This window comes from Malaclemys terrapin, chromosome 1, assembly GCF_027887155.1.
Source record: "Malaclemys terrapin pileata isolate rMalTer1 chromosome 1, rMalTer1.hap1, whole genome shotgun sequence".
Lineage (NCBI taxonomy): Eukaryota > Metazoa > Chordata > Testudines > Emydidae > Malaclemys > Malaclemys terrapin.
In genome coordinates, this window is record NC_071505.1 from 159,435,443 (window position 1) to 159,458,245 (window position 22,803).

Genomic DNA, 22,803 nt, shown 5'->3' on the forward strand with positions numbered 1-22,803 from the left:
GCACAGGAACATACCATCCCGATGTGCAGAAAGAATAGCAAATATGGCAGGCGACCAGCTTTTCTTAACAGAGAAATCTTCGGTGAGATTAAACACAAAAAGAAAGCTCACAAGAAGTGGAAACTTGGACAGATGACTAGGGAGGAGTATAAAAATATTGCTCGAGCATGCAGGGTGTAATCAGGAAGGCCAAAGCACAACTGGAGTCCAAGGGCAAGTCATGCCTGACCAACTTGATTGCCTTCTACGATGAGATAACTGGATCTGCGGATATGGGGAAAGTGGTCAACGTGATATACCTTGACTTTAGCAAAGCTTTTGATACGGTCTCCCACAGTATTCTTGCCAGCAAGTGAAAGAAGTATGGAGTGGATGAATGGACTATAAGGTGGATAGAAAGCTGGCTAGATCGTCAGGCTCAATGGGTAGCAATCAATGGCTCGATGTCTAGTTGGCAGCCGGTATGAAGCGGAGTGCCCTAGGAGTCGGTCCTGGGGCCAGTTTTGTTCAACGTCTTCATTAATGATCTGGATGATGGGATGGATTGCACCCTCAGCAAGTTCATGGATGAGACTACGCTGGGGGAAGAGGTAGATATGCTAGAGGGTAGGGATAGGGTCCAGAGTGACCTAGACAAATTGGAGGATTGGGCCAAAACAAATCTGATGAGGTTCAACAAGGACAAGTGCAGAGTCCTGCACTTAGGACAGAAGAATCCGATGCACTGCTACAGGCTGGGGACCAAATAGCCAAGCGGCAGTTCTGCAGAAAAGGGAGTGGGGATTACAGAGGATGAGAAGTTGGATATGAGTCAACAGTGTGCCCTTGTTGCCAAGAAAGCTAATGTCATATTGGGCTTCATTAACAGGAGCATTGAAAGCAGATCCAGGGAAGTGATTATTCCCCTCTGTTCGGCATTGGTGAGGCCACATCTGGAGTATTGCGTCCAGTTTTGGGGCCCCCACTACAGAAAGGATGTGGACAAATTGGGGAGAGTCCAGCGGAGGGCAACAAAAATGTATAGGGGGCTGAGGCACATGACTTATGAGTAGAGGTTGAGGGAACTGGGATTATTTAGTCTGCAGAAGAGAAGAGTGAGGGGGGATTTGATAGCAGCCTTCAACTACCTGAAGGGGGGTTCCAAAGAGGATGGAGCTAGGCTGCTTTCAGTGATGGCAGATGACAGAACAAGGAGTAATGGTTTCAAGTGGCAGTGGGGGAGGTTTAGGTTGGATATTAGGAAAAACTATTTCAGTAGGAGGGTGGTGAAGCACTGGAATGGGTTACCTAGGGAGGTGGTGGAATCTCCATCTTTAGAGGTTTTTAAAACCCGGCTTGACAAAGCCTTGGCTGGGATGATTTAGTTGGGGTTGGTCCTGCTTTGAGCAGGGGTTGGACTAGATGACCTCCTGAGGTCTCTTCCAACCCTAATCTTCTATGATTCTGGGCCTGGGCATGAGCACTGACTGGTGGGATCATATCGTAATACAGGTTTGGGACGATAAGCAGTGGCTGTAGAACTCGAATGCGAAAGGCCACATTCCCAAATCTTTGTACTGAGTTTGCCCCAGCCCTTCAGCACAGGCACCAGGATGAGAGCTACATTGACAGTGGAGAAGTGAGTGGCAATCACATTCTGGAATTTTGCAATGCCGGATTGCTAACAATCAGTGGGAAATGATTTTGGATTTGAAAATCCACAGTGGGGGTTGTTGTCATGCAAATGTGCAGGCCATTAGTCATCTTATGCTTGCAGGACTGTGACTCTCAGTGATGTGCAGGACATAGTGGATGGCTATGCAGCAGTGGGGTTCCTAAACTGTGGAGGGGTGATAGATGGCATGCATATCCCTATTTTGCCACTAGTGCACCTTTCCACAGAGTACATCAACAGAAAGGGATACTTTTCTGTGGCTGTGGCACACATTGCTGGATCACTGGGGATGCTTCACCATTATCCGTGTGGGCTGGTCAGGGAAGGTGCCTGATGTTTGCTTTTTAAGAACACAGTACTATTCAGAAAGCTGCAAGCAAGAACAATATTTCCCAGCCAACACATTACCATCGGTGATACTGAAATGCCAATAGTTATTCTGGGGGATTCAGCCTGCCCATTGCTCCCCTGGCTCAGAATGCTATACACTGGCTATGCTGACAGTACCAAGGAAAGGTTCAGCAACCAGCTCAGCAATTGCAGAATGACTGTTGAATGTGGTTTTGGTGGATTGAAGGGACACTGGCTTTATTTAATCACTAGATTGAATCTCAGTGAGAAAAATATCTTAATGATTATAGCTGCCTGTTGTGTCCTGCATAATATCTGCAAGGCAAAGGAGGAAAAGCTGCCACCAGGGTGGAGGTGGGGCAGCAGTCTGCTGACACTTAACAGCCGGACAAATGGGTCATTACAAGAGCCCAACACTGAGCTATGTGATTGAGGGAAGGTTTTAAAGAGCAGCTTCACGTTCAGCCACAGGAGTGTGCTGGACTGTTCTCTGGGACTGGAGCTTTAGGTGCTGCTAAGAACTGTGTACTGCTTGCTGTATATTTTTAAATCTGCAAAGTACTCCACTTAGGAAGGAACAATCAATTGCACACATACAAAATGAGAAATGACTGCCTAGGTAGGAGTACTGCAGAAAAGGATCTGGGGGCTATAGTGGCTCTGTGACACAGTTGGGACTCACCACCGCAGCGCCTCCTACTGGTTGCCTCTGGGAATTAGCTCAGTCCCATGGAGCGCCCTCTCCTGGTGGTGTCCCACGCGTTGTCTTGCCCTTGGTTGGCGTCTGAGCACGCGTTGCTCTCCCGCTCGTGGTGTCCTCTTCAGGACCACTGCTTGCTCACCAGCTCATGGCGTCCTCTTCTGGACCAGTGCCCTCCGGCAGTGCCCCTCAGTCCATCCACACCCCCTTCCGGTGGGGTGATCAGCAGTCTTCCCACACCTCAGCCACCATGTCCAACCACACCCCCAAAGTCTAATCCCTCTTGTCAGGGATCTGGCATAGTCTATGACAGACAGGGATGAGAGGGGGAAGAATTTTCTTTTGAATGAAGCTATAAAATTAGGGTCTATATTCCATGGATATGAGCACTGGGGAATGGCACTGACTATTGGCATTAATTTCTGCAGGTGGTGGTGATTTATCTGATAGCTCACTTCTGAGGCATCCCAGTACTACCCGGGCCCATATGCCGCTATCCTGTTTAATGCAATGGTGCCAGCCAAACTCATCACAGAATGGCATGGGAAAAGTGTCGTACCATGGAGGAAGAAATAAGGTGGTCATCCTTAGAAACCTTCAGGAGAAGATTGCAGTATGAAAGTTTCATCAAGATTCTCAAATTAAAAGGGACATCCTTCTCATGTTCCTGTATGTGATATGGACTGCCTATGGAGCTGGCTTATACACACCAGATGCGTTGATCATAAGATCCTTTAATGCTCTGCTTGGTATGGCTGAGGTTCATTACACACAGTGAACAGTATAGCATAAAGAACAGGAGTACTTGTGGCACCTTAGAGACTAACAAATTTATTAGAGCATAAGCTTTCGTGGGCTACATATATGCATATATGCATCCGAAGAAGTGGGTTGTAGCCCACGAAAGCTTATGCTCTAATAAATTTGTTAGTCTCTAAGGTGCCACAAGTACTCCTGTTCTTTTTGAGGCTACAGACTAACACGACTGCTACTCTGAAACCTGTCATTATGGAAGGCACTGCATTTAGCCGTACGGAGTGGAAATCCATCAACTTAATGAAAAAACTCATAGGTTTTCACTCTATATGCATCCGAAGAAGTGGGTTGTAGCCCACGAAAGCTTATGCTCTAATAAATTTGTTAGTCTCTAAGGTGCCACAAGTACTCCTGTTCTTTTTGAGGATACAGACTAACACGGCTGCTACCCTGAAGTATAACATAGTTTAGCATTACATTACATCTCCCCGTTAAGTTCCACATTCCTGCCATTGACAATATTACACTATTACACTGTCTTTCAAGTTTAGTACATATCAGTCTGTTAAGTGTCTCTGAATCATACTGGTTTTCTATTTACACGACCCAACGTGTAACAACTTGGTCATCTGACTGTCTGTTAGGTGCAATGACTGCTTGTGGTCGGTTGGAATCCTTGAGTCATCGTCGTCTTATTTTACATCCGCCAACTGTAGAGTTTGCTGTGTTGATTGTTCTGTCTGAGGAATGAACTGTAGATGTCGACAGTTTCTGTTGAACTCTCCACTGTCAGTCTCAGTACCCAAATCATGTGAGATTAAATTATTTTTCTTCACAACAAGTGGAGTTGTCCATCCTTCTTCTCCCTCCAATTTGACATGAACACCAGTTCATGACAGTTGGCAGTTCTCCAACTGTCTGTTGTAAAAGTGTTCATAAGCTCTTTTAGCCTTTTTATCCTATTTGACTACTCTCTTCATGTCTGGCCACCATGGAAATAGGTTCTTTCCCAAAGATGGACAGTAGTTCTGAGTTGTCTTCCCATGAGAAGTTGTGCTGGACTATATCCAGTAGCCACCATTGGTGTTGATCTGTAACACAGAAGAGCAGGAGTAGGATTTTGTGGTTGTCTGTACAGCTCCCTCAGCCTCTTCATTTGCTTGTGGGTAATGTGGAATGACTTAAATTTTGCTGCAGTGAATTGTGGTCGGTTGTCTGTCCCTAGTTCTTCTGGAATACTGAAGTGAACAAAAGTGCACTTCAGTTTCTTGAGAAATTTTTGAAAGCATAATCTCCCAAAGGGTGTGATAAATATAGTCCACTTAGCACTTCCTTTGACTAAAGGAGTTTGCCAGAATCTGCTTGAGGCATCCAACTTGGTGAATACTTCAGCTTCTTTCGCTTTGGGGAGGAAGATATCCAGTATTGGGAGAATATATTTTTCTTTCACAACCACTTAGTCCTTAGACGTGTATTTTTCCATTTTTCTTTATAACTGGTATCATGGAGGCACACCATGCTGTTGACTCAGAGATTTTCTTGATTATGCCAGTCCTCTCCATTCTCTTTAACTTAGTTTCCACTTCATGAAGTAATGGGATAGGAATCATGCAAGGAATCATGTAGGGTGCTGGTGGGATTCAACCAAGTATGGCATGCAGCTCGTTGTAAAAATGGCAGGTCTGTGGTGAATCATCAGATCTAGTGTTGAACTCTCTGGCCTTGTGGTATCCTGGGAGAAGTTCCTTTGCTTTCGTGTGGAACTGCAGCTGATCCCTGTTGTATGCCTGTGCCTGCATCCACTGTGAAAACTCCTAGATATCCACGTTTTTATGGTTAGTCCATAGCTGTGCCTGCAGAGCTGCTCCTTCCCATAGGCCCAATATTTTGTCTACTCCAGACGGGAGCACGTCTAGTGTGTTGAGCGGGCATGTTTGGTTAAGCAGTTGCACACAACAAGGGCGAGCTGCTAGATATGCTTGCCAAGATGGGTAATCAAGAAAAGGCATTTCAAAAACATGTGTGGGGTTTTAAAGGGTGGGGTGGTTTCCACTCTCTGTGACCCCTGGGCAGCACTGTTTAAAATTGTGACCAGAGTGGTCACTGTCTCAGGGAATGCGGATAAATGGCTCTAGTTTTGTCCCATCTCTAAAGGGTAAACACTTTGGGGATGAAAAAAGTTATGAATAATGGCTATATCCCTTCTGATTGCCTGAAATTTTGAAATGGAAACAAAAGAAAGCTGATGAACAAGGAAGATATGCACCACCAAGCTGTATTTGTGTGACCATGGACTTCCAGTACATATAGAAGATCTGTTGCTTCTGTTTGATCAGTGGGTTTCTTTTCCCCCTTTCATGAATAGAGGTCTTTTTTTTTTTTTTTTTAAATATCATGAATGATATAATACAGAAATCAGAGTTAAATATTTAATAACACTTTGTATTTCTAAAGCCCCGTTCCATGTAAGGATCTCAAAGCACTGTACAAACATGATTTGTCTGATCCTGAACCCATCAGAGTCAATGGGAATTTTCCCGGCGGCGCAAAACCAGGCCCTCAGTCTCTCAAACTGTCTTAAGAACTAGGCAGCATTACACCTGTTTTTACTCATGTGTAAACTGAGGCAAAGAGAAGGTAAAGGATTGGGATCCAACTCTCATTAAAGTCAATCTTTCCTGAATTTAGTGATAGTTGCATCAGGCTATAAGTGACTTGTCTGAGGTAATGATGTGGGCAGGTTACAGAGGCAGGAATAGTAGCTCTGTGCTCTAACCACTCAAAAAACAAACTAAAACGTTAAAAGCATCCTTTGTTTTAACTGAATCCTTGTCTGCAGCTGGATTATTAAATGATTCCATGCCCTTGGTTTTATATATCAATTACAAACCATTTAAAATCTGAGGAGATGGAAGAGAAATAATGATTTTTATGTCTCATTTATATACTCTGTTGTTACAAATGTTAAGATTTAGGGGCAAAAGCTGCTCTTTGTTACTCAGGTGTAAATCCATTGAGATTGATGGATTTTATTCTGGATTTGTACCACGGTATTTGTCTCAATGTAAAAAATAAAATCCAATAATTTTATCTAAATGGATACAATACAATGCTCAACATCTTATTAGCAGTTTAATGATGTGCCGAAGGTTTGGAATAAAGGCTAAACTGTTATTAGTGACTCCCATTTGGCTGTAATATGGTAGCATTAAAATTAGTTTGTTCCCCATGCCTTTTTATCTGCATATATTTTACAAAGGACAGTATTTAGTGAGAAGGATAATGTAATGTTTGCTTTTGACAATCAAAGTGGGCCGAGTTTTTGATTCCAGCTCTCAGTTCCAATGAACTGCTGGAGGCAATACACATATAAGATGTGAAAAAAACTTCAAAAAGATTCAGAAATTATTTTGATACATCTGCGCTTCCTCACTTGCCTTGACAGTTTTATTTCATCCTAGTGCCACTGGCTACTGCTGTCTTTGATTCTGTCTCTCTATGCTTAATTCATTGTACTGCAGCAAAATATTTAAAAACAAATCCAAACTGTGTAACATTTTCCTAAGAAAGAAGACAAATCAAGAAGCAAAGATGTTGTGTTTAGTGGCAGCTGAAACTCGGTGGCTGTAGGGCTTTGGCTTTGGGTTCCTGGTGGGTCCAGTCCATGTGATAATTCAGATGTAAGCATCAGAAGTTCTGGGAGATGGTAACACGAAAGCCTCAAAGAAAGATACTCTGACATAAGGTTAAGCAGATTAAGCAGTGAACGGATATATACACAGCAGAAGAAAAATAGCAAGATGCTCCAGGACTACACACTTGATGGGTATTTGATCTATGGCGCCAGAACTGCAGAGTGGCTTTTGTTGAATCCAGATACTTGTTCAGAGCTCTTCTCACTCTGATCACACACCACACTTGCATTGTCCAGCACATGCATGATAGAGTGGGAAGTGATGAGTGAATGGTTCAGAGCTGCCAGATTGTCTCTGTCCCTTAAAACAGTCATGAATAGGTGTAATGGAGGGGTGCGGGGATGAGTGAAGATGGAAAACAGTACTTCAACTATTAGCAGCAGTAGAAGAGGTCAGGTTCAGTATATCTACAGTTACTGCTGGGATCCCTTTCCAAATAAATAAAATACTTGGAATCTTATTGGTCAGAAGATAAATCCTGTTTAGCCTCCCTCCTAGTGGCAAGAAGGAAAAGGTGGAGATGAGAGAGCTTGACATGTGAAACACTTACCAAAACAGTGGTGCCTTTTAAAAAACCCCGGGTGGCAGAATGGGGGGAGGAGCAGTGGGGGCTAGAGCCCTCACACTGGAAATATTGTGGGGGCTGATATATGTTTCTGCTCCCACAGTGTTTTCTACCCTCACAATATCTCGTGGAGATAACAGCAGGACCTAGAGGAGGGACTGGAGTGGCTGCCATGGCAACAGGATTGGGCTGGCTGCTAGGGAGCAGGTAGGAACAGCTCTCCTCTTCCCATCTTCTTTCACTTAGTTGGCTGTAGCAGCCATGCTGTCCAGGACTGGCATGCAGTGAGCACACAGGGACCACACCAGGAGAGGCAGCCACTCATGTGACTTCCCAGCCCAGTCCCACCTTCTAGCCACCGGGGGTCCTGGCAGAGATGCCTGGCCCAGGAGAGGGGCAGGAGCATGTGAGATAGCTACCAGGGTGAGGGAGGGGCAGGGGGCACTGGCGCGCAGGCAGCTACTGGGAGGCAGGGGAGGGGAGAGCACAGGGCTCCAGCCATAGAGGAAATGCCATAGGAATGGCCATAGGAACTGCTGGGATGCCCCTTCCGAGCCTGCAACTGGCTTTCCCCACTCCAAGTCTCAGTAGTTCCCCTCACTGCCCCTCCTAAGCCTCCCCCCTTTCACTATGAACTTCTGCCCCCCAATCTCCATTAACAACTATGTCTCTGTGTGGAGGTAGCAGCCATTTTGTCCCCGCTGTAGTGATGATGCGCACCTGGTGCTTTGTATTATGGAGATGTTATTGCACTCGTGTTGCTGCTTTCTGAAACAAATTCCATTTAGAGTGAAAGTTTACAGTTGCTCTTTGTGTCTGGGAAAACTTGACAGGCAGGAAAGGAGAAATGCCATTGTGGTGCATATAGATATGTTTTTGTTTTCCGTGCATTGGAGCTTTTAATGTAAGACATATGCCTGCTTCTGCTAGGGCAGTGAAGGGATTCAAGATGAAGGATTTTTGACATATGTACTCAGCTTGATCTCTCATATGGAGATTTTATGTCTTCTTTTCCTTAATCTGAAATAAAAGTAATTTGAAGTGAAATTATGTTTTGCTCTTTGTACATAGCCAGAAAACCAGGAAAAAGGAAAGAGATTTTACTGAATAAAATCACAGGCAGCCACAAAATAATCATGTTGCAAGGTCCTGTCATTTTGATGTTTGTACTATGGCAATGATTGCATCAATGTGTGATGACAAATCACATTACCTCTTTGTGCTTCAGTTTCCCCATCTAAATAGAGAGAATAAAAATACTTACTGTACCATACCTGCCTTACAGGAGTGCAAGGGGGGTTGGTATAAGAACTGAAAATTAATTGGGACTAGACTGTGCAATCCTCCCTCACACTGATGAGCAGTTCCTGAACACTAGTCCCAAAGAAGTCACTGAGTATATGTATTCGCCAGTAGTCCTCAATGTTTACAAGTCATTTTGACCATGGAGAGTACTGTGAAGTGGCAAGTACTGTAATTAGTAAACACTATATCAAACAATGGCCCTGTCGGTGCACCTCTCAATTTTGTTACTGCAGCTATCTCTGTATTGGCTCCAGTGCATTGGTTGCACAGTTCTCAGCACAAAAGAATGCCTATAAAGGCACTTCAAGTTGAGCAGAGTTTTTAATTGTAGGTAGTGGTTGGTGAGTTCCTTTTTATTGCAGTTCTATAAAATGAAACATCTTGGAACTGTAATGCCAACTGATCCAGTTACAGGGAATTCAGCAAAAGGAGGCTGCCTTCATCACTGCATAGTAGAGAGGGACTGTTTAGCTTCTAGACTGGAGGTAAGATAGGCTCAGCATCACTTTTAGTTCTTGTTAACGTTTTTGAACCCAAAAGGTTAAAAAAAGAACTAGATACATTCATGGAGGATAGGTCCATCAGTGGCTATTAGCCAGGATGGGCAGGGATGGTGTCCCTAGCCTCTGCTTGCCAGAAGCTGGGAATGGTTGACAAGGGATGCATTACTTGATGACCTGTTCTGTTCCTTCTCTCTGAAGCACATGCCATTAGCCACCATTGGAAGACAGGATCCTGGGCTAGATGGACCTTTGGTCTGACCAGTATGGACGTTCTGATGTTCTTATGCTGCTACTTCAGATGCCTGAAAACACCCAAATTTCTCTTATTAAGATACTGTCTTGCCTCAAATCCTGGCATCTAAAGAGCCAATCAACCTTATTAAACCTGAGGAAATACTGATGCATAAGGTGAAGAAATACTGCTGGTTACTGTCTTGTAGCAGAGTATGTAAACGGAACATTTCAGAGATGATCTAACTAACATCAGCACAAAGGATCTCCAGATCCTCAGACTTTTTCTATTAGGGAAAGTCTGCTGTGATTTCAAGAACATTTTATTACACTATTGCACCAAGTGTGTTCTGTACACGATGGGAGCACTGACTGTACAGAAATCATTTGCACACTGCTTTAAAGTATGCTTCAGTTACTTCTGCATTATCGATGGAATATGGAAAGTATTGTTAGGGGGTAGTGCTATCCTTTATCCTCGTGCAGAAATAAACTACTAGAAGGATGCTGTTGAGAGCATCAACAAATAGCTGCAGCACAGACCCATATCATTCTCCTCTTCCCTCAAGGATGAAACAGTAGGCCAGCCAAGGCAGAAGGAGTGACACCCATTTTTAAAAAATCTTGGCCTATTATATCAATATATATATGGCGAGTGTGGTTTGATGATGTGGATGACTGTATGGGATGCTGTATGGCACACTTCTCAAGGCTGTGTGAAGACCATGAAATGTGAAGGAATATAGCTGGTCAGTAACTCCCGTGTGGTATGTTTACTGTTCATTGTGATGTGACTCTATGGGGCTTTGCACTATGAGCAGATGTATGTATGTAATGTGACTGGAGGGAGCATGTATCCTTTCTGTACCATCTCCTAAATGAGATTAATAATTTCGTAGCTCAAAGGGTGATGTGTAGTTTAAATATGGTTTGCAAAGTGCTTTGAGATCCACCAATGAAAGACACTGTAGAAGTTCTAAAGGGTTTTTGTTTTTACTTTTCTGTATTGGAAAGACTGGTTACTCATGATGGAAGAGAAAAGACATACTGTTATTGTTAGCTATAGGGCATTAGATGGTTTCTTTTTTTTTCCATTGGTTTAGACTTCATATAGTGCTGTAACGGGGCCACATGCCGTGCCCCTCCAGTTCGGTCCTTCTCCCCCTCTTCTCAGAGACACTTCAAGCTGGTGTGACACCCCTGTTCTTTATTTGTGATCAAGTCCTCACCACCACTATATACAAGCTTTTTACAACAGCTTGGCCTACCACAGGCCTAGCCAGCAACAGATTAGCAGACTCCCCCCTCCCTCTGAGTCGAGTCTAGTCCGACCTCTACCCCTTTGCTCTCACTTCCTCCCAGCCTTATAGCTCCTGCTAATGAGGCTGGTAGGTGTGGTCATTTACCAGGCAAGCATCAGGCTATCTACCCAGCCCCAATCCAATCCCCCTGATTGGGGCTGGAGTGGCAGGAGATGATTAAGGCCTCTCTAGCAGTACCCTGCCACAGGCACTTAATAATGTGTAGCAGATGTGAAGGAAACCTTTGACTACCCTAGTCATTTCTCAGAAGAAAAACTCTAGCCATTTTCCTTTGTCCAGATGTCTGAAAGTTTAAAAGGTCAAAAGCTCATCTCACTATGAGTAAACTGAAGATGAAATAATGCATTTGAACATAAAGTTGGAAATGAAGGCTCTTCTGAGTTGGCATTTGGGGATGTCTTGCTTGCTGAAAAATAATGTGGGCCCTGATCCTGCAATGAACTCCAAACAGCTGGGTCTCTGTGCCTGTGAGGTTTTTACAGGGTTGTGACCATAGTTTGCATCAATGGCAGCATGGGAGCTGTTCCAAAGAGGGGAAATTGCCACTCTACTCCTGGGGGAATTTGGTGCCAAAAAATTAAATTCTGCGCACAATATTTTAAAATTCTGCAAAATTTTGCATATTCTATTTGTCAAAATAGCGCAATATAATCACTCTGGCTTCAGTTATTTCTGTAATTTATTTAAATCACAATTCAATGGATGGAGAATGCGAGGGGGAACATTGGAGGAAATACCCAAACCCCCTTGCCTCATAATAATATAGCTAGGTTTGATCCTTTATTTCTAGTTATTAGTCAACAAATATATGCAGCCTTATACTCAGTGTTACATGGTAGGCAAGTGAGGGCTGGGGAATCAAACTCACAATTTATATTGGCTACTGACCATCTCCAGAAAGATCAATAGCAAACAGTTCATGGAGCACATTGTGATAGGAAATGTTTTCAGTCCAAAAATTTAGACCAGTTCTAATAACTAAAGCACCATAAGCATTTATAAGGCCATACTATCTTTTATACCACTCTGGAAATGTAAAGAAGCCTTAAAACTTTTACACCTATTTTATACTCCTGTGGGCTTTCACATAGACAATGGGAACAATTCACTAAGCAGACAGGCCATCACATTCTCCTCTGACTGAGGGGACAGAGCCTGCCCCACACCTATCTCCTCAAAAACACTGCGAAGCCCTGCCCCTCCACGCAGAGCATGCTGCAATAGCGAGCAAGGAGGACAGAGTGTCTCTCTCGCTCTCTCACACACGCATGACTGCCACCCCACAATGGTGATTTATGTCTCTACTGGCTGCTCCAGGCACCCAAACCAACCTGCCTGTGCTGCCGGTGAGGGGCACAGGACTGCTTTTGTGCCTACCCTTTGCTTCCTCATCAGAAGTTATTTTTCTGCAAGGAAGCACAAAAATCTATGGGGGACATGAATTCTGCACACTCTCAGTGATGCAGAATTCCCCCAAGAGTAACTCTCAAGTAACTCCCTTGGATAGATGATCAGATAAATGCCAATAGGCTCTAATCTATCTCCTCTTAGCCAGACATAGTTTTCACAGCGTCGTACCTTTAAAGATGGTAGAAGGGAAATAAAAAGGGATATAAGTTGGTATGTGTTGAAAAATGGGCAAAGATCCAGAAGGAAGTCAAACAAATATAAAAAAGTACAGTATGTTTATATTGTGGGTCAGATTCTTGGCTAGTGTAAACTGATAAATCACCACTGAAGAAAATGGAGCTGTACCAATTTACACTAGCTGTGAATCCCATCCTATAAAATGAGCCTCATTAGTTAGGAGGAGAATGTAGTATCATTTACTGCTTGCAATGAAAACAAATTGGTAGCCCAGGAAATTCTTGTCTGTGAGGCAATCAGAATGCAAAGAAATTCAACCTATTCTGGTGTATTAGGTTGAAGCTGAGCAGCTGGAAAGATGAAAGGAAAATAAAGACTGTTTATTAAAGGTGTATACACAGTGGGTGAACTTAAGCAGTGAAATGCTGCTTAGATCTTTCTGGCTTCCAGATTTTGCACACAGGAATTTTAAAAGAATTGGCCAAGGAGCTCTCTGAACCATTGATATTCACTTTTAACAAACATAGAACACTGTCTGGAAAAGGCTAATTTTATGCCAATATTTTAAATGTAATTGGGATGCCCCAGGCAGCTGTAACCTACATAGCCTGACATCAGTTCCTGCCGGACTCATACAAATGCTGATTTGGGATGCAATCAATAAGGAGTTAATCGATGGTAGCATAAATAATGCTAGTCAACATAATTTTATGTAAAAATAGGACTTAAACTTGATATCATTTTGATGAGATTACAAGTTTGGTTGATACAGGTAACTTTGACGTAACTATGGAGGTGTTTTAAATTTTAACCTTAACTGTGAATTTCCTGGGTTTATATCACTTTTTTGAGGAGGTGGGGAAGGGGAGATAATTACTACATGCCTGTAATGTACTCTATTCTAAACTATTGATATGTACTCTCAACCTTAATTTGACCTTAATGTAGTATTTGTCTGGGAATATACCTAGACTTCTGTAAGACATTGACTTACCACAGTACAACATTCTGATGAAAAAATTAGCACAGTACAAAATCAATGTAGCACATATTAAATAGATAGATTTCAAAATAATTGTAAACCAGTATCTTCAGTGTTTTTTCAATAGGATCCTGCAGGAATCTGTTCTTGGCCCAATGCTATTCAATATCTTTTCAAGGATCCAGAAAAAATATAATTGCTGGTAAAATTTGCATATGACACAGAAATTGGTGGAATGATAACTAATGATACAGACAGGTCAGTTATACAGAGTGATCTAGGTTGCTTGGTAAGGTGGAACCATTTGAACAACATGCACTTTAATACAGCCAAATTCAAAGACATACATCTTTGAACTAAGAACACAGATTGCGGGATTGTATCCTTGTAAGAAGTGACTTTAAAAAGGGCTTAGGAGTCATTGTGGATAACTATCCAAATAGAAGCTCCAAGTATGATGCTGTGGCTGAGAATGTTTACACAACCCTTGTATGTTTAAGGAGGAGAATATCAAGTAGGAGTACGGAGCTGGTATTCTGTCTGTATACAGCATTAATGAGGTGTGGGACCTTTATTGGAATATTGTATGTCCAGTCCTGATGCCCAAAGGATGTCAAAAAATTGGGAAAGGGTTCAGAAAGGTGCTACAAGAATGATTCAAGGTCTAGAAAATCTGCCTTTCAGTGAGAGACCTAGAAAGTTAAATTCCGTGTGGTTTATCAAAAAGGTTCAGAGGGTCTTGATCACAGTCTACAAGTCCTTACATGGGGACAAAACTTTTGATAACAGAGGCTGCTTTAATCTAGCAGACAGAAGCATAATGAGATCCAATGGCTAGAAGATGAAGTTAGCCAATTTCAGCCTAGAAATAAGGCACACGTCATTGAAACTGAGGCTAATTAACCTTTGAAACAATTTAACAAAGGACATGATGGATTCTTTGTCACTTGTAGTCTTCAGATGCTGACTGAGTATTTTTCTAAAAGAGATGCTCTAGCTCAACCAGAAGTTATGAGTTTGGTGCAGGAATCGCTTGGCTTGTGTTGTACCAGGGCCGCCCAGAGGATTCAGGGGCCCTGGGGCAAAGCGGGGGAGCTTGTACTCACCTGGTGGCGCTCCAAGTCTGCAGCGCTGGTGGCGGCATTTTGGCAGCAGGGGACCCTTTAGTTGCTCTGCGTCTCAGCAGCACTGAAGGGCCCCCCGCTGCCAAAATGCCACCAAAGACCTGGAGCGCCGCCGGGTGAGGAAAGGGATTCTCGGCCAGGGCTCGTGGGGCCCCTGCGGGGCCTGGGGCAAACTGCACCACTTGCCCTCCACCCCCACCCCTCCGGGCGGCCCTGTGTTGTACAGAAGGAAAGACTAGATGATCACAATGGGCCTTAAAATCTATGACTGTTTATTTGGAATTTGCTATTCAAATTGTGTGATTTGGTTACCAGAGTCACGTGGTATTGTTTCTACTCTCTGATTGCATGACCACCACTTTTATAGATTCTAGCACAAATGTGTTCTTGAGTGAACAAGAATATGCAGACATGAATCTTCTTATTCACATATAAATGTTCTAGTTCATTCAAGAACATTAATACATGAATAAGAGGATTCATGTTAATAGGAGCTTCTTCCGTATGTTTGAACCTCTCCCGCCCAACCATTTGTAAGCAGAAAATTACAGCTGTTTATGAATATTAGTTAATCAAAGTGATTGGTTGTATTCCCATGAACATTTGCTGGGTGTTTTGTGCTACGTTGTCCCATTCAAGTTCGTAACACGTTGGCAATTAAAAAAAAAAACCTAAACCAAAACCAAACAAATCAATCCCTTCCCAAGGCTTTTACCCAGGGAAGTAGGATTTAAAATAGAAAATATTCTGAGTTATGCCAGGGGGAAATGGAGCTCCTTGTTCGCATCTTGGCTACTCAATCCTAAAATATGTGGCTGCTGTTCTTACAGAGAGAATCATCTGGTTGCAGTAGACTGAAGCATTCACAGTTCTTTTGGACTCCTTTGATGTATGGAGTTCCTCCAATCCTTCTCCTTCTTTTTCCCAATCTCTCCCCTCTCCCCACCTCCCCGCAGTGTGTACTTTAGAAATCTGGATGAAGGATGGCATAGAGCTGTTCCTTTCTAGCCTAGAAGGAAATGACATCCCAGATTGGTTTGATTATCAAGGGGAACCTAGTTCTGTTGTTGTAGCTAGATCTTCTGACGCCCACACCATCCATTTACTTAATCTCAGACTGCCTCAGGTCTTTTAGCTTCAGTAAAGCCTGCAGGGAGAGGGAGTTTAGTAAAAAATTAGAGATTAGGTGATGCCAGATTTTTCTGGAGTTCAATTTCATCCAAACATGAATGATATTGATCTGTTGGGGACGAGATATGTTCAAAGATCCCTGAGCCAATGGCTCATAGGGCTGTTGGAGAGTGGCAATTCCCTAGACTTCCCAATCCTCAACAGGGGGTTGCTGCAGGGAGCTAATGAAACTTGAAGTTCTGTATTGTTTTGTATATACTTATCCTGAGGTCTATGTCACGCTGTCTGGAGTGGTTCATGACTGAGAGTGCCTATCTCAGAGCCGACTGTCAAAAAACCAGGGCAGAGGCCCCAGACTGGCTGTACATTCTATAATTAGATTTCACCACCCCTGAACTCCTTGAACTCCTGAAGCACTATAACAGTCTTACCATGGAGTCACAGACAGTCCTGTTGGGCATTCCAGTCTGTCTTGCTACCCAGGCAAGCTGGACTTAGTGATACTTGATTGCTATACACCAAAGATCACAAAAGATTCAGGTTGCTACCAGTCCAAAGAGACCAGTTACTTATCCTAGGTCAGTTTGTACCTCAGATCTCACATGAAAGAAACACTTGTAGCCAATCTTATAGTAAACTAACTAAGGATTTATTAACTAGGGAAAAAGAAATGAGAGAGTTATTTACAGATTAAAGCAGGCAATATAGACAAACAAATGAGTTATGGTCTAGGGTTCCAAAAGGTGACAGAGTTGTAGTGATCTGTCAGCACTAACTATCTTTTAGGGCTAACTTAGATTGACCTTGGGGATCTGTTTGCAGCTCCAGTCCTGTGAGAGTTCAAACAGCCAAAGAGATTAAAAAATTTTTTGTCAGATATTTTTATTTCTTCCATCCAAAATTAAAGCTGTTTTGCACATAGCCTCTTCATGGCTATGAAGCTACAATTAACAACATCTTTGTATTGTGATGTCCCACAATGGCCCATTCAGTTTTGATAGCTTTCTTAATGAGTGGGAGATGATCCCTCCTGACTGGGTTCACAATTTTTACAGTCATAAAGCAAAAACTTAAATATTACTTTAGAGTATGTGATAAAGGTATTATAAGTGAGATTACTGCATGTAGCAGTTGACACATTGTCATAACCATACTTAACCATACTAACATGCAAGGGAAACCAACTGGTATACACAAACACACAACTTTTTTCCTACGTGGTCAGACTTAGAAATGCATGATGAATCATGGCATGCTTACTTACCTCTCCTGTACTTCAGTGCTTCCCCGGGCACATTTGCAAATAATCTTGTGTATGAGACCCACTACTCAGTGTGAGCCAGTGTATCAAAATCTGCTCCTTCATTTTTCATACAGTTTTAGGGCCTGAGTTTAAAAAAAGTTACTAGCCTGCATATCCTTATTCCTGCATGGAGTCATACGGAAGTCCGTGGAAAAGTAGAGATAAGTCCTGTAGAAACTGTTTGCAAGATTGGACCATTTGTTGGTCTGACCATATTAAGCATGAACACAAAAAATGATTTTTCACCTCTGAGGAGAATAAACGCCCAAATGATTTTCATCATTGATTTCTTGTTTGTCTGAAGCAGGGATGGGAAAACAGTCCGTATCTGGATTTTGAATCCTTTCAACAAAATAACTAACTGGACCTCCACCTGAAACCTAGATTAAATAACCATTACCATTTTAGTAAATGGCCACAAGCTTATCCATGAGAGACATTTCCCTTCTAAATGGCACCATTGTCTTCTTTAATGAAAATGTCCCCCTTTTCAGTGAAAAGAAGGCTAAACGCAGCCTTATTGTCCCTGATTCATTTGTGACTGCTAAAAAAATTCTCCCCGGGGATGTAACTCTTGCTGTACCACAGTGTTTTTAAAAGTAGACGTGAAGCCAGGGTTTTCTGATCACTTGTAGTTACTAAGTAGCATTTTTGCAACAATAGCGGAGAGAGTTTGCTAACCTTAGCATCCTGGCCAAATTCCAACTTAGTGTAAGTACTTGGCCTAACTAAATCCCTCCTGTATTTTAATTGAATAAAATATTATCCTTCACTTCTTGTCGAAAGCCTTGACCTTTCAATGAGCTCCACGCAGAGGTCTGTCTGTGTGGAGTTCACGGAAAGATCAGGGCCTAGCTCTGTAGCTAGTGCTACAGTTATTATTTAAAAATTCTAGATGTGGCTGTATTTCATGGTGCCCGAAGTGTGGGTATTTAGCAATCCATGAGTTAAAGTGCGAAGAGATTTTTCAGAATAAAAGGTGCCATATAAATTATTTTTATTAAAGTAAAAATACTCATAAAAAAGTGGAGCATTGAGAGGCCACTTCAGTTGTCATAGCTCATCTGAAGTCTATAGAGCTATGACAATTTACTCCAGCTGAGGATCCAGGTGAGGGTGTTTCCTGGTTGATGCAGGCAATTGGCATAGATGACCAGAGTCCCTTTCTAACTCTGTGATTCATACAAAAAAACTGTGAACCTGAGCCTGCTCATGCTGAAGTCAATGTGAAAACTTCTACTGACTTCAGTGGAAGTGGGATTAGGCCCTGTGAGGAACGCTGATTCTTTGATCCTTCAAAGAAAGTGTTGTCTAGTGGTTACAGCAAGGGACAGCTGTAAAGAAACCCGGGTTCTGTTCCTGACTTCGCTGCTGAATTGCTTCATGATCTTGAGTAAGTCCTTTCATTCCTTTGTGCCTCAGTTTTCCAGTATGTAACAGATGACAATGCTTACACACTCTTTTTGTGATGATTAATTGACAAATATTTTAAAGCACTTTGTATCCTCAAAAGTCAGAGCACAATATTGTTAGTAATATTGTTAGTTAGTACCGATCTAGATCAGATTGGAACCAGTAATTTGGGTTAGGGCTGTGATCACTCAGGGTACATCCGGACTACCCGCCGTATCGGCGGGTAGCAATCGATTTATCAGGGATCGATATATCACGTCTCGTTAAGACGCGATATATCAATCCCCGAATGCGCTCCCGGTTGACTCCGGAACTCCACCGGAGCGAGCGGCGGTAGCAGAGTCGATGGGGGAGCCGCGGCCATCGATCCCACACCGTGAGGATGGGAGGTAAGTCGGAATAAGATATGTCGACTTCAGCTACGGTATTCCCGTAGCTGAAGTTGCGTATCTTACATCGACATCCCCGCCAATGTAGACCAGGCCTCAGTGTTTAAGGTGCTTACAAGAGAGCTGGCTTATTCTGTGTTGGATCCTAAATGGCTTTGCATAACAACCGCTTTACAATTCCCTGCCCAGCCACTCCGTAGGAAAGAAAAGTTGTTAAAGGTACAGTCCCCAATAGCACCATAAACAAGGAGTGAAAGTCTCTCTATTCCATTACCAGTTCCATGAGCCCATCCATTTTTCTATTCAAAATCCTAAAGGTGGGCATGAATTGTTTGGCACCACATCTGCCATTGTGAAAACGATTGGAGAGAAGGGGGCTGGCAGTGGGAAGTGCTCTTGTTCAAATTGCTGAATCCCTCAGCACAACACTGTACATTCTTTAAAACCTGCATGGCCAGTAAATCATTCTGCAACTCCAGCATTACTTAAATTAACAAATGAGTTTTATCGGGCCATTAATCGAGGCTTTTAAAAAATTTATACAGCTGCTTTAGATTTGTGTAAAGCATTCGATATGCTTGATCATTCTACATTGATTTTAAAATTCAGAAGCGCTGGTCTGAGTTTAACATCATCTCATTGCTTTAAATCTCCTTTAATTTAATGGACTTAATTTGCTTTAACTGATGCATGTTCGATGTGAGAATTTAAGAACTGGAGAAAACATGGAGAAAGCAACAAAATTATAAAAAGACTTTAGGGAAAATAAGGTCTATGGTATGGGGAAAGTTTAAGAGAAGTGGGCCGTAGTCAGTCTAGAAAAAAGAAGACTGAGGGGAAATATAAGGGGGAGATTTTCAAAGGCATGAATGGCATTTAGGTGCCTATCTGCCATTTGTGTCTTTGAAAATCTTCCTCAAGGTCTATAAGGACTTGATCATGCTTCCATTGAAGTCAATGCTAAAACTGCAAGATCAAGCCCTAAATGTACAAAGGAAAGGGATCTTATAAAGATGACACAGAGAGCAATTATTCCAACAACAGAAAATGTGAATTAATGGTCTTAAGCTGGGGGGAGGGGGTTGAGACAAACATTAACTTCTCAGAGGGATCAGGCAACTAGACAAGCTGCCTAAGAAATTATGGAATTGCCATCACTAGAAGCATTCAACGATACACTCGACACCTGTCTATAAGACACAGAGCAATGGAATCAATCATGTTATAATGCAAAGATTTCTACCATTAATCTTCTCTTCCTGCCCAGATCTTTCTTCTGAAAGACCAGGATGGCCTTTGTAGATAATATGATTTACCTTTGTATTGCCATCCATCATACTCTCTTGTATGCATATACTATTTTATTGTATTAGGGCCTTCAAAATATGCAGCAAATGACAAACACACTTTCAGTTGATTTTAACTGGATGCATTGATGTTTCATATGGAGGGGTTGATATAAAAGGGTATCACATTAAAAGAGTAATGATAGCAATTTGGCTATCAATCAAAATGGAATCGCTCCAAATTAGCATCTCTTCACAGTCCAGCTTTTCGTATTCATTGTTTGGTAGGACTATACATGGAGACGTATTATCTCATTAGAGTCTGTGCTTGATATCATTGCTGAAGTATCGGGGCCTCTTACTCTTATATATGGATGGGATGAAAGTAGTGCAAATCTGGTCAGTACATAGCTACCTCCTTGTTATGGAGTCTGTAACAACCTGGCCCAGTACCCCTCTGTACAGTTACCAGTCTGTTGTGAGTGGATCCTATCACTGGGTCCTATGGACTTCCAAACCAAGTGTGTCTGGGGAGAAGTCCAGCCACTTTGCACTATTCCCTGGGATCTTACCTTTCTTCCTGGCAGTACAGCCAATAAGGAACCAGGCTTCCACTGAGACCATGTCCTATAGACCCAGAGCTAGAAACAGTGGCTAGACTTCTGTGCAGATGCTCTGATCTAGACTTGGATGTCCCTATAGGTAAGCACTTAAGAACATAAGAACATCCATACTGGGTCAGACCAAAGGTTCATCTAGCCCAGTATTCTGTCTTCCGACAGTGGCCAATGCCAGGTGCCCCAGAGGGAATAAACAGAGCAGTCTCCAGGCATCTTTGTGGTAGCTGAGCCACAATCTCTGCACCTTCCCAAACCTACAACCCTTTCTTCTACTCAAGAGAATAAGGTCTTGAATTCCATGCACATTTAATTTCATCTTTCTGCTGTCTTTTTTTCTATGGGAGGAGAGAATGCAGATCTTAATTTCTGTGGGCCAGTTTCTGACACTCATATTTGGAGGAAATAGCTACTTACTCCAAATCAAGAGAACCCCATTCCCACCAATGGGACCACTTGTTGAGTAAAGCACTATCCACCATCAGGAAAGGTATCAGAATCTGTCCTTAAGATAACACATATGTGATGATGGGGCATTTTAAAGATATTAAAAGTTTTTTTGTTCTATGTGTAAGGAAAGCTATAGTGATCATAGTGATTTATGCTAATGACTCTCCATTAAGACCTGGGAAATTGGATGCAGTTTCTAATTCTCTTTTCCATTTTGTTTCACGTCAGTCTAGTGAACAGCTTGATAGACGCATTCAATTATCATATTCTATGCAAAAGCCATTTCTAGAAATGGGCCAGAATAAAAACTGAGGATCAGAACAATCCTAAACACACTTACACTTTCTTTGAAATCTTAACTAGGATGGAAATCTAAACATTTAACTTTATATTTAATACCGGACCACACCAAAACCCTAGATCACAACACCTGTAATCTAGATGAGGAGATATAGATCTCCATACTGAGCATTTCCAATATTTCTCTCTTTCAAAATGGGTCCCTAGTTAAATTTCCAAGCTATCGAAAGTTTAGGTTTTTTGTTTTCTTTTTTTACTGAAATGCTCTTTTAAGGTTCTTTCCAAAATGATTAGTGACATACCTAATCAACCTAAATTCCAGCTTAATGATGTCTTATACCAGGGAATAACCATAAAATGATCTGTTTTCATTACTGACCTCTTGGTACTTTCCCCTGTCAGTAGCCCTAATCTTTTCACTTGTCATTCATAAAGAGTGAAATTCATTTCTATGCAGAATAAATGCACAATGGCCGTGTACAACTAAGTCCTATTTACCCTCCAAAATAGGGTTTAAGTGATGCATAGACTTTGTACTGGCTCTTTTTACAGGGATGAATTTCACTATAATTGAATGTAGCTCCTGATCTTGTGGGACTTACAGTGGCAAACTTACATTTAATACAGTGGGAGCTTATCCTCCAAGGACTGCCTGATCAAGCTTGTAGTAATACTTGCTGGGTGGGGTAAATTTCATTGTGTGCAAATTTTGAATGACAGTTGCAAAAACTTCCATGGAACTTGACTGGCAGCTTTTTTGGAGCTGAGATTTGAGAACAACAGTTTGTGGGTTATATCTTCCTCTCAGCACCAGGCTGGAGATATTGCAGGGAACATCTGCAATGACCTAGGGTGTTTCATTTCCCTGGTAGGTTGCAGAGTGGCAGTGGATCATCTCTGGGGCTGCTAGCCCACACTGAAACTTCAAGATTTCATACCGTTCCTGTGCCTCTGCTTCGCAGGGGGCATAGGCTGGTCAATCCAAAAGCCTTGCCCCTCATAGCCCCCATGTCTACCTCAAGTGTCAATGTGTGGTGATATGCAGAAATTCCCTGCTGACTTGGACTCCATAGCTCAGGGGTTTCAGACTGCCTCAGAGCGTCTCTAAGTCCTGCCCCTCCCATCAATGCAGTAGAACT